This window comes from Nicotiana attenuata, unplaced genomic scaffold (assembly GCF_001879085.1).
Source record: "Nicotiana attenuata strain UT unplaced genomic scaffold, NIATTr2, whole genome shotgun sequence".
NCBI classification, from domain to species: Eukaryota; Viridiplantae; Streptophyta; class Magnoliopsida; order Solanales; family Solanaceae; genus Nicotiana; species Nicotiana attenuata.
Window position 1 is genome coordinate 17,928 of NW_017671531.1, and position 17,934 is coordinate 35,861.

The window sequence follows — 17,934 nt, forward strand, 5'->3', positions numbered from 1 at the left end:
GGACAGGCACTGGCAGATCATCTTGTCGAGAACCCTGTGGAAGGAGAATACGAACCCTTGAAAACGTATTTTGCCGATGAAGAAGTGCTATTCATAGGAGAAGACATTGCTGAATCCTACGACGGTTGGAGAGTGTTCTTTGATAGAGCGGCCAATTTCAAGGGAGTCAGCATTGGAGCTGCTTGGTATTGGAAACTGGCCAGCATTATCCGGTATCTGCTAAACTCAGATTTCCCTGCACCAACAACATGGCAGAGTATGAAGCTTGCATACTAGGGCTCAACATGGCAATCGACATGAATATTCAGGAGCTGCTGGTAATCGGTGATTCAGATTTGCTTGTGCACCAGGTACAAGGAGAATAGGCCACCAAGAATTCCAAGATATTGCCATATCTGCACCATGTATAGGAATTGAGAAAGAGGTTCACGATGATAGAGTTTCGGCATGTCCCCAGAATTCAGAACGAGTTTGCCGATGCATTGGCCACGTTGTCATCCATGATACAGCATCCCGACAAGAACTTTATCGATCCCATCCCAGTAAGGATCCATAGCCAGCCGACGTATTGGTGCCCATGTTGAAGAAGAAACAGACGGGAAGCCTTGGTTTCACAATATCAAAGAATATTTGGCAAAAGGGGAATATCCGGAGCATGCAAATCATACTCAGAAACGTACGCTTCGGAGGTTGTCCAATAATTTCTTCCATAGCAGAGGAACCTTGTACAGAAGAACTCCTGATTTGGGATTGCTAAGGTGTGTCGTCGCAAAAGAAGCTTCTAAGCTACTTGAGGAGATACATGCTGGAACTTGCGGCCCGCATATGAATGGCTTTGTCTCGGCCAAGAAGATACTTAGAGCCGGTTATTTCTGGATGACCATGGAGACAAATTGCGTCCAGTATGTCCGAAAATGCTACCAATGTCAAGTACATGCCGATATGATAAAAATGCCGCCAAATGAGCTCAATGCAACAAGCTTACCTTGGCCATTTGCCGCCTGGGGAATGGATGTCATTGGTCCAATCGAGCCCACTGCCTCAAATGGGCATCGATTCATCTTGATAGCTATTGATTACTTCACCAAATGGGTCGAGGCAGCATCCTACAAGGCGGTAACTAAGAAGGTCCTAGCAGATTTTGTCTGCGACCAGATTGTTTGCCAGTTCGGGGTCCCCGAATCAATCATCACTGACAATGCCTCCAATCTCAACAGTGATCTGATGAAGACCATGTGTGAGACTTTCAAAATCAAGCACAAGAATTCCATAGCCTATTGTAGAAGCCGCTAAGAAGAATATCAAGAAGATACTGAGAAAGATGGTAGAAAAGCACAAACAATGGCATGAGAAGCTGCCATTCGCATTATTGGGATATCGTACCACAGTACGCACATCAATCGGGGCAACTCCCTACTTACTGGTTTATGGTACTAAAGCTGTTATTCTCGCTGAAGTGGAGATTCCTTCTGTGAGAATCATACAAGAAGCTGAGCTCAGCGACGCAGAATGGATAAGGAGCCGTTATGAGCAGCTAGCCTTCATAGACGGAAAAAGGATGAATGCAGTGTGTCATGGGCAACTCTATCAGAACAGAATGTCCAGAGCCTTCAACAAACGAGTCAAGCAGAGACAGTTCACACCAGGGCAACTGGTGTTGAAGAAGATCTTTCTGCATCAGGACGAAGCCAAAGGGAAATTCTCTCCCAACTGGCAAGGCCCTTACATGGTTCATAGAGTATTGACAGGAGGAGCCCTCATACTTGCAAAAATGGACGGAGAAGTCTGGCCAAAATTGAGCAACTCAGATGCAGTCAAACGATACTATGTGTAACTATTTATGCTACCACAAAATGATATAAATTGAACTAAGCTTGACCTGATTCCCGTTTAAGAGGGGATACGTAGGCAGCCCTGTGGGTTCGGTCATATCATAATAAAATTTTCATTCCCCCCCAGAACCAGAAACTGGGGCAGAATTTTGAGGAGGACCCTTAAAATTCCGGAGCAAGTCCAGCCAATGCCATCATATGCCAGGAAGTCAGAAGTCAATCAGAAACTGGGGCAGAATTTTGAGGAGGACCCTCAAAATTCTATAGCATGAGAGGTTGCGATGTCTCGGATCGTGTCACAGTCACTGGTTCATCTAACCAATTTCTAAAATAATATATTTTTATTACGTCTTTGAAACTATGCATGCTTGCTTGTAAAATGACTCTGTTTAGCCAACGCTACCCCCAATGATTTGAACAGGACCTTCGGACCAAGCGAAGCAAGCCGACGGAGGCACGAACCAACCTCCCCCTTTACAAAACTCACGATTTTTTCTTTGGATGCAGGAGCAAAGAATATACATGCTTCCAAGTCACAATCTTCATAACAACCGTGATACTGAAATCTATTCTCAGCTAAGAAAACTCTTCTATCACCTGCTATTTTACCTTTGCATGGGACTAAGCCCTGTCTCGAATCTTGCATGAGGCTAAGCCCTGCCTCCATTTTGCATAAGGCTAAGCACTGCCTTCCATTTGCATGGGACTAAGCCCTGTCCCGAATCTTGCATGAGACTAAGCTCTGTCTCAATCTGCATGAGGCTAAGCCCTACCTCCATATCTGCATGAGGCTAAGCCCTACCTCCATTTTGCACAAGGCTAAGCACTGCCTTCCATCTGCATGGGACTAAGCTCTGTCCTGCATCTTGCATGGAACTAAGCTCTGTCTCCATCTGCATGAGGCTAAGCCCTGCCTCCATATTTGCATAAGGCTAAGGGCTGCCTTCTCATGGGACTAAGCATTGTCCCTCCTTGCATAAATGTTGCTCTATTCCGGCACTATCTATTTGCTCCTCTTTCAGGCTAAGCTCTGCCCTCAACCTCACAAGACTAAGCTTTGTCTTGTTGATTTTAGCATCATATTATTACATCTCATGGGCTGAAATATTGCCAACTTGTCCAAAGGCGTCATTGTCTAAAGGCATCATCCTCATAGCCAGAAGACACCATGCCATGGCCTGAGGATCTCTCAAATTTGCATATCATTATTCAAAGGCGTCATGGTTCGGAGGCACCATCCTTATGGCCCGAGAACATCATAGTCTAAGGACATCATCCGCACCGTCCAAAGACAATCTTTCATGGTCCAAAGGGAATTTACTTCATGTTTAAATTCTCGCAGTAATCTATGTGCTTGCGTGCATTGTATTTTGAGTTTGCAGGTGATCCCGGAGGTAACCATTTTTCAACAGGAGCAACCTTCGCTTCGGTTTCCGCTCATACCATTTTTCACTTTGCCATTCATAACCGATTCTCATCAGTTACCCATCCTACCCCGTGATATCAAGCTATCTGCCCTATAATACATCTGAGACATTCGGGATTCGCAATCACAACTCCATCAGACATTACCCTTCACAAAAGAACATTTGTAGGAACTGGCCGCAATTCTTATAACAACTCCATCGGCTTCCGCTCGCCGTTGGGTCCGGAACTACACATGGCCTGATTCCTGTAAAACTTGGGATATATAGGCAGCTCAAAGACCAGAGTCCGGCCTCTATTTTTCAAAACATCCCATTCGGTCAAAATTGGCCATCATTTCTTTACCCGAAAACTCTTTCATCCTTCCCGGGTAAAGAGAGGCAGCTGTTGATACCCAATTTTTCCCTATAATATTTTCAAAACTATGCATTGGCATCAATTAGTATTTTTCATACAATTTCTACATTTTTTTTTAAAAAAGATTTTTAATATATCCCAGTAATTTATTTATAAAACAATCACTGATTGCCTCACAAATAGTTTTATAACTTAATTTTATCATTTGCATTTGTACTAAGTTTCAATTATTTCACAAATAGCCACATTTGTATTTTTAGGTTACACTTGCAATTACTTTGCAATTATAGCCTATGCATGCATTATTATATTATTTTACCAGATATTTTAAAATATTAAGTAATTATTTTAAAACATTTCTAGGCATGAAAATTATTTTTTATAATTTATTAACTATTTTTTTAAAATTGGTTTAGCGATTAAATGAGTATTTAACAAATGACCCCTTTTAAATCGGACCCCCAATTCAATTCAATTAAACCCAGTCCAATTTAAACCATACCCATGACCCAGTCCTTAACCCGACCCATCCAAAGGATCAATCCTGGCCGTTGATCTCAGAAGATCAACGGTCCAGGATTGACCTTCCATTTTTAATTCAACCAAACCCCCTAACTCGGTTCATTTGTCACGCCCGCCTCCCTTGAACCCCTCGTCTCCCTCTTCTCTCAGAGACTCGCCCAAACCTAGCGCCACCACCTAAAATCTACCCCAAATCCCTTCGGTTCCTACCTATTCCATGAGATTCCATGGTAGTTTGAGGACTCTACCGGCCTCTTACCTCTCCTGGTTCTTTGACCCTGTTGTTGCACGAAGGGATCTTGAAAAGATCCAACTCAGATTTGGTTCAAAGACCGTTCAAAGGTCTACCTATGGCCATTATCGTTTGTGAGTGTTATTTTCTTCCTATGTTCAGTTCGAATCTATGACTTTGGACCAAGTCTCTTTCACCTCTGTTATTTTTAAAACCCTAATCTCATGACTAATTGGATCTGTTCATATCTTTGTAGATCTGAAACGTTCTGAACATTATTTGGTATTTTCTTCGGAAAAAACTTTCTATTTTCCTTATCATTATTCGATTTCAGTGACTTCTCAGAATTAGCGTTCGTCCTAAGTTCTCTTCAAACGATTTTTCTTAATTTTTTTTAAGTGTTAAACCTGATTATTCCTTTACTGGTTGGGCCAATTTTCGTGTATATGCTTAAACCCTAGGTACTTCTGTTTATGGCACTGATTTCTTCAATTTTTCTTCCGTTATGTGTTTATTTCTGTCAATTAATTATTTTGGCTGATTTTATTAGGGATTCGAATCATATTTTCCCGTTCAAATCAGTACTTCTTTGTGAATTGCCTGTTTGCCTTATTTGTGACTTTAATTAGTACCATTTTCCTTAATTAAACTATTATTTTGATTCAGAAGTTTTATATGGTATGATTGATTCTCTTACCTTATTTGAGCCCTAATTTGTACCGTCGATTGGCTCTTCCTATTCTAAAGGGTCTTTCCCGGATTTTCTGTATTATTTGATTGGTTAAATCCCCAATTAATTGGTTCATTTATTCGATAACCCTTGTTTTATGAACTGACATATCTTTACCTTATTTGTTTTTACCTCACTAAGTGCTATATATACTCCCATTCTGATTCTTCTAAGGACGAACAACAGTTCATAAGCACACTCACACACAAATTCTGCTCTCATCTCTCTGCTACTTGTGTTCATCTGTTTGTTTAGTCGGCTGAAAGCCAGGACTAGACTGTTGAATCCTGCTACTTTACTTTCTGCTTCTGCTTCTCTAACTGGTATGCTCCCACTTTACTATCATGCAAACCTCTGTATGAATTTAATTTGTGTACTTCCTATTCCCAGCATGTCTCTTTTATGTTACTAAACCAGTAGGATCCTTTAGATCAGCCTGTCTATCTTTAACTAAACCTATGTGTTTCATGCTCCTTGTTCTTAGTCANATCTAAGAAACTCTACCCATCTAGAACATAGATGGGGTATATCTCGCCAAACTGGATAAAGCTATTATTCTAATCTAGACTCTAAAAGAATATGTATGTTGATTCATATCAATTAATTAGAAATTAATTCGAGGGAAGAGAGACCCATACAAATTAATCATGTGCCAGGAACCAGATTTGAACTGGTGACACGAGGATTTTCAGTCCTCTGCTCTACCAACTGAGCTATCCCGGCTATTCCCAATGTAGTATCCTCATTTTATTAGAGAACTGGGGTCTATGTCAATTACAAGGACAAAAGTAGATTAAAAATTTTATCAAAGCCGGGGAATTTCTTCGATCTTCAAAAAGATGACTTTGTAAGTTTCAGTATGAGTAATGATATTGATAGGGAATCATTCAACTAGGGATTCCTTGCTCAAAGATGCTCATTTCTATGTGTATCATATATATCACAAGACTTGTGATAAGAGAAAGCCATTTACGCTCAAATCCATATGAACTAGATTCATGCTTATTTCTTATGACCAATATGACTCCCCAACCCCTGCTCCCCTCTCTGTGTGGTTGTTTGTTCTCAACATGCTATATGCCACCTAGTGTTAACTAATGAATTAAGCTAAATCTGGGCAGTGGGAATCTTTGCTTTGAAACTTTGTGATCATGTTTTCTGCTTGCTGTTTGATTGCTGAAACCTTTGCTTCAGAGTGCTGCAATGATCCTGTTTACTTCTAAACTATTTTCTTAAAACATCTTCTATTTTCAAACACTACTCCTATTCTTAGAACGCCTAGTGTTTTACCCCTCTAGTGTAAGCATTGCTTAGGAGTCCCTGAGGCTCCTCTGAACGTTGACACACTGGAGTTGGCTTTCCAAGCTTGCTCACAAAGGGTTACTTTGAAGGTTTTTCCTGGTGTGAGCATTTCCCGGGTCCCTGAGGCCCTTGGGAACTTTCAGGCTCCCTATAGTTGCAGTAATTATACTTCTGTAATTCCTTATTAGTGTTGGTTTGTAATAATAATTTCGTGTAAACAGATATTGTGGAAATTAGTAAAAGGAGGGACTTTTATATATCTTTTATGGGAATCGGGTAGAAACCATGCTCATAGGACCATTATGATTGTCTATATGCATTAGAAACCATGCTCATAGGACTGTTATGATTATTTGTATGAGTTAGAAGCTATGCCTACCGGATTGTTATGTGCATTAGAAAACATGTCTATATGATCACTACACTATACGCTCTAAACTTCCATTCTGCATCCTCTTAATTGCATTAAAAAATCTAGTTCTTAGGTCATTTATCAATTATGTCTTGATAATCACGTTCAACAACTGCTATATGTGCATTAGAGACCATGTTACTAGGATTTTTACTGCATTCGCTTAAAACCATGCCTATAGTTTGAACGCGTAAAAAGTCAGTTGTCACCTAGCCTATATGGAATACGCATAAAAACAATACTTAGAAATCATACTCTTAGAGACGAAAGTGTGAAACCAATTCTGTAATGCATGTGATCATTCTTCAGCACCTAGATAAGCATATAGGTTCAAATAAACAAAATCTGTTTGTCGATTACTGATTCAGGATTATGGTTTTTCATTAATGTCTAGATGACATGTTACTGCTAATCCACGCCTAGGCAAGCCTATAGGTAATCAAGGTTTAATAAACTGTGAAACTGCTTTGCTTATTGTGACTGCCCAGATTTAACAGGTTCTAATATTCAGTAGGCAAAATGAATAGGTCTTCAACACTTTTGCCTTTAACTCAACGTTGTATATTCTCTGCTTGTCATGCTTACCTAGATATCCCGTTCTAGGGCTTTTCTCTCAAATATCTGAAATCTGTTGTTTGAGACGTGCGCTTACTTGCTCTATCTGTGGAGGTAAAATGTGAGCCTTTTAATTGTTCTATCTTTGGTCCAGTCTTATATGTTTTGTATGTCGCCTAGAGTTTCTCCTTTTAATTACCGTAGGAGAGTCTAGATCCACCTCAACTAGAAGTCCCAAATACATCCGGACTATATAAGTAAATGGAGGGGTAGTGCACGCATAGGATACATCTTAAGATTGCAAGAACGCTTTAGGCTATGACCAAGGGAAGGGTAATTGGGTAGTAGAGGATATGATGACTTGTGCGCTAATGCCATGTGTAACCCCTCTATTTGAGGAAGGCTTACAGGGTATTGTACAGATGTGATCCTATAGACCAACAAACCTAGGACTTCCCTCACCTTATTTACATATGTGTGCTTAGACTGCCTATTCGTTAAACTTTCCTTTATTTACACATGTGTGCTTAGACTGCCTATCTGTTAAACTTTCCTTTATTTGCAAATGTTGTCTTAGACTGCCTATCTGTTAAGTGACTAATTCACATAATTGTGTTCGGACGGGACCCACCGTTATGGACCACGAGGGGTGCCTAACACCTTTCCCTCAAGGTTATTTCGAGCCCTTACCCTAATCTATGATAATGCAAACTAGTTATATGAGTTAATTGCTCTAGGTGCCCTAACGCACCTTAATCCGTTAGGTGGCGACTCTTCAAATTCAAATACCCAATTCCCAAAAGAAAATGAGTTTTTTCCCCATGAATGTCGAAACCCGGACTCCGCGAGGAAAAAGGGGGTGCAACAACAATGTCTTTGAAGTTGCACCAGAATTCATGGTTGTTGCGTCCCCTGCAGTTCCAAAGGGGTATCTTCATTTTGGGTTCATTGGTTATACGCGAGCTCCCACCCAGGGCCAATGACATACACATATGCGCAACTAGTGGATGATCTACCCCTTTGTGTACCGCAATGGCAAGTCTTCCTCCGTCAGTGTTAGTAGAATTAGTACTGGATGATCGAGAAGGGATAGGTGTAGATGTTTACTGCCATTCGAAGCATATTTTTTGGAACTGCGAGGAAGTATCATTTTTCTCTGTTTTCGTGGAATGTGGTCGACATTGATTCACGTAGTGTGATGTGTTGCAGCATTTGATCTAGGATGCTTGGTGCCTGTACTTCTGGGTTCATTAGGATGATTTATCGGCCTCCGGATTCAAAAAGGACAATAGCTCCACTGGTAGTGCCTCCGGCTCTATGTCTAGATTTCTGGCAGTGTTAGCTCCTCCATTTACGGTGATGAGAGCAACCGGGTGTTTGGTGGGGTGTATGGACTTGTTGTTCCTCCTGTACCTGCTGGGTCTCCTGTACCTGCACTGGCTGTGGCTAGTAATATCCCTGAATTTTCTATGGTTGTTGCATAGCTGTGTTTAGATGGTTTACCATCTTCATCCCGGCTGTTTCCATGTTTTGCATTGTTTCGATTCGTATTTTCATGTTGGGCCCCCAGTCTTGTAGCTGCTCGATGAGGTCCTGTGTGCTCTCCAAGAAGAACTGAGCATGCTGGTGTAGCCTCACTACATCCAACCATGGAGTTGGTGGTGGGTGGTGCACGACTGAATCATTGTGGGCTGCTGTGGTATTGCCATATGAACCGGTACTGGGTTGTTTGAACAAAGTAGTTGGTTGTTTGGATGTGTATGTGGTGTTAAAAGTGTTGGTTGTTATTTCTATTGCTGCGTGGGTGGTTATGATGGTTGGGGCGGTGGTGAAAATGGCGATACATTTTCAATAAGAGGGAGAGTGGAGATTTGGTATTTGGAAGAGAGTGTGGTAGGGTAGATTGGGGTGACCGGATGATAGGGGAGGTCACTTGGGGTTTTGGTTTGTGGGGGTTGTGGGGATGAAGTGATAGATGGTGAGTGATGGGGGTTGTGATGTGTTTGAAGGAATTTGGCAGTGGAAGGGGTAGGGTGGATAGTAGGGAGGGAGTATGTTTCATAATGAGAAATGATTTCATGCATGATAGGTTTCTTAAGAGTAGTGTTTATGATATTGTCGTTATTTTTTGTATTGTGTATTTTATTGATTTTTCCGGATTTGGTAATCTGCTCATGTCCTTGATATCCGATGTGTGCTCCTTTTTTGCGCCTATTTTGGGGTGTCGTTGTTAGTGATTTTGTGGACTCAATAATATCATTTATTATAAAGGGGTTTTTTGTTTGTGGCACAGTTGGTGGGCAGTTAGTTGTTGAAGCCGAAAATAGGAATGGATGAATTTTTTGTTTTTGGTGATGTAAGGTTGGTGATGTCGTTGTTGATGGGGTTGTAGTGTCAGGTTTACAATTTTTTGTTTTGGTAGTTTGTTTTCTAAATCCGATTGACTCAGGATAGAGAATTGGTTTTGTTGTATATAACTAGTTGACCCTTCAAAGGTGGTAGGGGTGGGAAAACGTATTTGTTTCTTGGTCCCCAAGATAAGGGTGAGTATAGGGGTGGGTGGTCTACAATTTGAGCCAGTAAGGGGCATATTATTGTTTCTATTTGATATCTTTGTTTTTTCTTTTCCTAATTATTTTTCTTTTAATTTCGGTTCTTCTTTTTTTTCGATAGGAAATTCTCTTTGATTTATCCCTTCCAGATTTTTTTTCTTTGTTTTTTTTTCTTTTTAGTAATTTCTTTTTCTAAATTTTATGAATATTGAGTTGTAGTGGTGTACCTTCTGTTTGAGTATGACACTATTTTTCACTGTTCATTGGCCGTGTCTGATGTAGAGTTGTCCTTTGTCTTTGTGGATATTGGATTCTTGTTCTGCCGTTGATATATGTTGTGTCCCAGGCATCCCCATATTGTTCATAGTGGATTGATGTCTTCATAGTGGATATCCTGTAGACGTTTCTCAATCATGATATTCCTTGGTAGCGATTTTCCTAGGGGTGCCAGAACACGCAAGCATGCATAACGTCCCCTTGTCGTGTTTGTAGTGCAACTATCAATCTTCAAAATGTCCCAAATCATTTGGCCAATTTTTTTTAGTATTTCAAGGTCGTAGTACTTAGTGGGTAATTCCTGAAGTCGTACCCTTATTGTGGAGAAATTAATATGGTATGCGTTGGGATTGAATTTCGGTGTCCATTTCCTGACACTAAGGTACTGTGAGCCAATAAACCAAGGTCCGTTATTGATGGCTCTTCGGTAGTGGTCATGGGATAAGAACCGGATCAGGTAGTAGTCATTACCTAAATCAATGAGGTTTATGGGTTCTGATGAGCAAGATTTTTTGGATTTTTGTGCGTAGTAAGTTGTAGCCCATACGTTTTCCCAATAGTTTGATGATTAGGGATCGTTTCTAGGGCTCATATAGTCTGGTTTTGTCTGCTATTGTATTGAGTATGAAGTTATGGTGGTTTGATGGGTTGTGTTTTTCCTCCTCTAAATTAAGATTGGTAAAAATTGTGCAATCAAAATCTATGGCAGGGAAAGTTTGGTTTTGGATTACTGTATCTCTATAATTGACTATGTCTTCATAAATGTGTCATAATTTTTTGGTCTGTGCGTATTGCGTGAAAGCAGGTCTTCTTCTTCTTTTGGTTAGAGTGCCTTCTTCCATTTGTTGGCTTTGTGGTTTGGTGGAAGGTGGCTTTGGCAGTGTTCTTGCAGTGAATTGTTTGAAGGTTTGATTGATTAATTTTCTTTTTCTCCCTCTATTTTCTAGAGAGAAGTCAGAGCGACTCTAGAAAGTCTTAAGCCGCACATTGTTTTACATTGTCAATCAAATGGATAAATCTAGTTTATTATAATCACCTTTCTACTTATAATTACAGATGGTCAGTAATGACAAACATAATAAAATCGACAATAAACCATAAGATAACTATATATGTAATTTACTATATAGTTTGTGACAATAACAATGGTAATTGTAGCTCAAAGACTGAACAATCTCACCTAGTCAGTAAAGTTGAAGTGATGAACAATTTGATGCGTTAGAAAACTACTAGACTTCAAGAGCTATTATAATTTTTTTATTTGGGAATCATAGCTAGCTAAATTTTTCTTACGTTAAAAGTTGCTTTTTTAAAAAGTTAGACTATGTTTCTGTCGAAGATAGCCATTACTATACTTGACCTGAGCTCAGTCGCAGAGAGAAGAAGAGAGGAGGAAGAAGACACTGTTCTATTGAAAAACTAAAGAAGCCAAGCTACAGTACAGTCTATTAATACTGTATAACCGCCTAAACTAACTAGCCTCACTATTTACTTAAATACCCTTATACAACACAATTACTTAACTACTTCACCTAAATCTATATCCGTAATACTCCCCCTCAAGCTGTGCAGTGTGAACAAATTGAACACTCTTAGCTTGGACAGCAGGAACTCATGTTGTGCCTTCCCCAATCCTTTTGTCAGCACATCTGCAATATGTAGGTCTGTAGAAACATGCGCAGTTTGTATTAAGCCCTGCTGAATTTTTTCTCGAACAAAATGGCAGTCGATCTCGATGTGTTTTGTTCTTTCATGGTAGATGGGATTTGCAGCAATTTGTATAGCTGCCTTACTGTCACAGTAGAGCTTTATAGGAAGTTTTAGCTCAACATTCAGCTCCTTAAATAACCCTATCAACCAGACTACCTCTGCTATAGCATTGGCCATGCTCCTATATTCAGCTTCTGCAGAACTCCTTGATATTGTATTCTGTTTCTTGGACTTCCAGGAGATGGAGAATCTCCTAATTTTACCATAAATCCACTCACTGATCTTCTAGTCATTGGGCAAGTAGCCCAATCTGCATCACAATACACTGTGAGCTGATTAGAATACTGAGATGAGAGCAGGATCCCCAGCCCTGGTGCATTCTTGAGGTACCTTACCACTCTTATGGCTCCTTCCCAATGTGACTTCTTTGGCTTATGCATGAACTGGCTCAGATTTTGGACAGCATAGCTGATGTCTGGCCTTGTCATAGTGAGATATAACAACTTCCCAACCAATTTCTGATAGCTGCTTGGATCACTGAGTAACTCATCAACAGCCACAGTTGCATAAGCATTAGCATGATCATACTCAGCATTGGTGAGTTTATGGCTTGTGTCTAGAGGTGTGCAGGCGATCATCCACATAGATGAGGATGAGAACCAAGCCAGAATTGGACTTCTTACTGGATAGAGAATAGTCATGATGACTTTGCACAAAGCCTGATGAAGAGAGGGCTTTACTAAGCTTCAAGTTCCATTGCCTAGAAGCCTGCTTGAGCCCATATAAGGATTTCTGAAGTCTGCAAACTCTAGGAGGCTCCCCCTTACCTAGAAGACCAGGAGGAGGAGTCATATACACTTTCTCTAGCAGATCACCTTGAAGAAAAGCATTGAAGACATCCATCTGATGCAGCTTCCATCCATGCATAGCTGCCAAGGAGAGAATAGTCCTCACTGTAACCATTTTCACCACAGGGGAGAAGGTCTCTTGATAGTCAAGACCTTCCTGTTGAGTGTTTCCCTTGGCCACTAAGCGAGCTTTATATCTCTCCACCTCACCTTTGGCATTGTATTTCACCTTATACACTCATTTACACCCTATGGCTCTCTTAGCAGGTGGTAATGGAACCAGTTCCCAAGTGTGATTGTCCTGAAGAGCTTGCAGCTCAGCATCCATGGCAGCAATCCATTTGGGATCTCAAAGAGCATCAGCATAGGAAGTAGGTTCCACAACAACAGTAAAAGAGCAGAGAGATTTGAAGTAAGGAGAAGACAAAGAGGCATATGACATATAGGCTGACATTGGATAACTGGAACTCAAGGCAGTAGAAGGCCCAGCTTGTGGCATCCCATGAACAAAGTCATTGAGCCATCCAGGTGGCTTGGAGGTCCTAGTGGACTTTCTTAGTCCCTCTTCTGGCAAAGCATGCAATGAACCCATACTTGGATGTGTCACTACTGTTGTAGGGACTGCTGTAGGAATGTGAGGCTATACCAGATCTGCTGAAGCTGGTAACACATGACTAGGAGCTGATGATGCCTCAGGGGTGATTGATGATGCTACTGTTGAGTCAGGAACAACCTCTGAGACCTCAGGGGTGGAGTCAATAAGGAAGGCATCATCTGTATCAATGAATTGCTCAGTAGTGTGCCTCCTACATGTTGAAGTTGTGGTTTTAAAAGGAAAAATGTACTCCTTGAAAGAGACATCCCTGCTTACAAAGAAATGTTTGTTAGTAAGGCTATATAACCTATAACCCTTTTGAGTGGATGAATACCCCATATGTACAGCTGGTTCTGCCCTAGCTCCAAACTTGTCACCTCTATCAGTGGCAGTAGCATAACAAAGACTGCCCAAAACTCTGAGATGTTGTAGTTTAGGTGGTCGACCATAGAACATTTCAAAAGGTGATTTTCCTGCCAATGCCGGGGATGGTATCCTATTGATTATGTATACTGCATTCTGCACACAAAGACCCCAGAATTTCAGTGGAATACTTCCCTGAAATCTTAGCCCTTGCAACCTCAAGAATCTGCCTGTGTTTCCTTTCTACCACTCCATTCTGCTGGGGTGTGTAGATACAGGAGCTTTGATGAACCACACCTGCATGTCTAAACATATCTGCACAATGGGAATTAAAGAATTCTGTTCCATTGTCTGTTCTAAACACCTTAATTGCACTGTTAAATTATGTCTTCACAAGAGTCATGAAATCCTTTATTACAGTAGATACATCACTTTTAAGATTGAGCAAAAAAATCCAGACCATTCTGCTATAGTCATCTACCAGAGTGAGGAAGAATCTATTTCCATCATATGTAGGAGTTCTATAGGGACCCCACACATCACCATGTATCAAATCAAAAACTTTAGAAGCTCTACTAGTACTTTGTGGAAAAGGAAGCCTTGTCTGTTTTGCCAAAGGGCAAATAGCACAGACATTATTACTATGTAATCTATTACACTTTATTATGCACATTTGCTGTAGGATCTTGTGTGGAATGTGCCCAACTCTTCTATGCCATAACTCTTCTTCATTGTTCACACACAGTACTGCTGATGCTTGAATCCTGTCTCTATCACCGTGAAGCCAATAGTATAGATCTCCATTCCTCCTACCAGTCCCCTTCACCTTCCCAGTGTGAAGGTCCTGCATGAGGCAAAAATCAGGATAGAATTGCATGCAACAATTTAGCTCCCTGGTCAGTTTTGATACTGACAGTAAATTGTATTTAAAGCCTGGTATGCAAAGCACATTTGATATAATCCCTTGATCTAATTCTGAGCTTCCTACACAAGAGATGGCCAAGCTATCTCCATTTGGTAGATGAACCTTTCCTCCTATACTTCTAGCATTTTCTTTAGGCTTAGAGATCATCTCACTACTAGACACCATATGATCTGTTGCACCTGTATCTACAATCCACCTATCATCCTTTGCTTTACTATCAGTCGAATGACTTACACTAGCTGCATTTGCAAGTATTGGAGAGTCAGTTATACCTGCTGCATTAGCTGCATTCACTGTTGATTCATGAGAGTTGTCCTTTTGTAGCATCTTCAGGATTTGATCATACTATTCTGCACTAAATGGCATTGGCATGTGCATGTTCATTCTTGCATCTTTCTCTGCACCTGCAAAATATCCTGGTGATCCTGTGAAACCTGCATTAATACAGTCAGTATTTGGACCTAAGGGTTGTGTAGCTCCATAGCTAGTGTGAGCATTTCCTGAGTTATTTCCCATTCCCTGTTGCTGTCCATGACTTCCTAGTTGTGCAAGACTACCAAAGTGTGCAGAGTTAGCCACTGGCTTTCTTCTGACCCTAAAATTTGGTGGATATCCAACCAACTGGTAGCAATTCTCTTTGCTATGTCCTTTCATTTTACAGAAATCACACACTACATTGAAATTCTTTCTAGGTTTCTGCATCTGAGATCCTCTAGCACTCCAAAGTGCAGTGATGTCATTTCCCTCCTTTAGCGAGTTGAGACCTACAGAGCTGTGCCCTGTCGATCCCTTTTGAGTCTCATCCTCAATGACCATGGCATATGCTTGATTTAGACTAGGCTCTGTAGATTTCATAAGAATTTGACGTCTTGCCTAGCTATACGAGTCATTTAAACCTCCCAAAAACTGAAGCAACCTTTGTTGACTTAAGAGTTCAACGTAGTCCTTCACAAAGTTTGGGGGTGGCACAATTGCATCATATTCTCCCCAAAGTTCCTTCAATTTTGTAAAGTATGTAGATACAGAGTCGGTACCTTGGGATATTGTTGCAATTTCTCTATGTAGCTGATAGATCCTCATGCGATTCACCTTGTCAAATCTCTCACGAAGATCCTCCCACACAGCTCGAGCATTTGATGCATACACTATCCCACTGAGTAGATCCGGCGATACAGTGTTCATAATCCATGAAAGGACTATGGCATTACAAGTTTCCCAATCCTCATGCAAAGCTGCAGGAAACGTAGCTTTAGTGTGCTTACCATCAACAAGCCCTAGCTTCCGTTTAGCTTGAAGTGCAATCTTCATCGATCTCCGCCATAGGCCGTAGTTCTCAGATTCTTTGAGCTGGATCAGAATTAGCACTGAACCTGGAGTATCAGACGGATGCACAAACAAGGGATGGGTGTGATCGATCTTATTCTCCCCCATTTCTGAATCGAAAAGAGAAAAAAGTAGAACTTTGAGATTTTGTTTGTCTTCCTACTGAACTTCACCTTCTCTTATTGACCGATGAACAAGCGTGCTTAGATCTTCTCCGCTAGCTCTGATACCATGTCGAAGATCGCCATTACTATACTCGACCTGAGCTCAGTCGTAGAGAGAAGAGTTTTGAGAGGAGGAAGAAGACACTGTTCTATTGAAAAACTAAAGAAGTCAAGCTACAGTACAGTGTATTAATACTGTATAACCGCCTAAACTAACTAGCCTCACTATTTACTTAAATACCCTTATACAACACAATTACTTAACTACTTCACCTAAATCTATATCCGTAATAGTTTCACTTTGGACATTTTTCTCCTTAACTATTTTAATTCAACTTAAACTATTTATTCTCATTCTCAAACTTCCACATCACCTTTCAAACATAAGACTTAGATATCCATTCCTTCTCAACATGTCAAACACCTCTTTTCACAACTTAGAACATGAACATGGACGTATAATACTTGGGAAAAAATTCGGGGTACTACACTTATAATCTATCATCAATTGTGTTTGACTCAAAAATGTAGATTTGAGCTCAACCAATTAGATTTAAGTAAAACAGAGTCAATCTTAGCTATTAATAATAGTTAAAAGATAAGGTTGTCAGTTTTATGGCAGATAATATATATGTTTGTTTGAATGGTAAATGTGAGTAATAATAACAATATTCAATGATTCAAAAGATGGATGATAATATTAAATAATAATAAATACTGTAATGGATGATATTTATGTAAATAAAAACATACGAGTCACCCGAAAAGGGGTGAGATCTGTTGATATTCCTTCTGACAATGATGAATGATTGATGAGCCTTGGAACATTCGGGTTGTTCTTGGATCCAGTGGAAACGCTAGGCAAGAATCTTAGTAAAGGTGTTTTTCGGTTGTTTGCAATAGTGTCAGATTCTCTTAATAAAGTCAATGTGTATTTTTACGAAAGAATATTTCATGCCCCCTATCATTGTGTCTTTTTCTAATTATAGGGAACATGCTCCTAGAAACCCTAATAGTATAGATGCAGAGAATATCCACTAGAATATTCTCTTTTGTATCCTATCTTAAGACTAGCCGTTATAACTCTGTATAAGATGCTCGACCTCAACCTTGATCTACGATGACTTCACGACCTTGATCTTTGTCGACTCTTCGACCACACCCTTCATCGCTCCGAGGCTACTTTGTTGGCCCAAGATCAATTGAAGTTTTGAAGAATGACAAACGAACTCAGTGAAGGACCAGGTTCATCTAAGGAGACACAGTTGTTATGGCCCATACACATGAGATGCACGTGAAGAAGATAAGTCCTTGAGATCAAGCAGCAATATCTTGATGAATATCTTCTGAACTGATCGAAAAGATTGCATATAGGATAAGGAGTTGAAGTCTCCTTATGAAAAGAGAATTACATCCGGATCAAGGATATGGATTAGGAGTTAGAGTTGTTCTTGGACTCGAATTGTCAAAGGATCCACAATTCGAGTTCTTATCAAACTCTGATTACTAACTCTATAAATATAACGATTGTTCTCTTTTACAGGTGATTGCACATAAGCTGAAGTTAAACAAAATTGAGAGCAAAAGAGCTAGGCGATTGTTGCAAGCAATTTGTGTGTGATACAAGTGTGCAAATCTGAAGCTACAAGACTAAGTGTGAAGAACCAATTCCATTGTGTCTTTCTTTATTTCTAGTTCACTTGTAGTAGGTGTTTTAACATTGTACCTTTCCAGCTTTCTTAGAAGCAATTATATTAGGTGCATTGAGTATTCAAGTTAGAGTTAACTTGAAAGTGTCGCAACAGTTGAGG

At 40.2% G+C, this 17,934-nt stretch overlaps 1 non-coding gene across 1 annotated transcript; it reads right to left on the reverse strand.

Moving 5' to 3' along the window:
* Positions 1-5,748: 5,748 nt before the first annotated feature.
* On the reverse strand, positions 5,749-5,821 carry TRNAF-GAA. The gene has a single exon. It is a non-coding gene; the product is annotated as a tRNA-Phe (tRNA).
* Between the last annotated feature and the right edge of the window lie 12,113 nt (positions 5,822-17,934).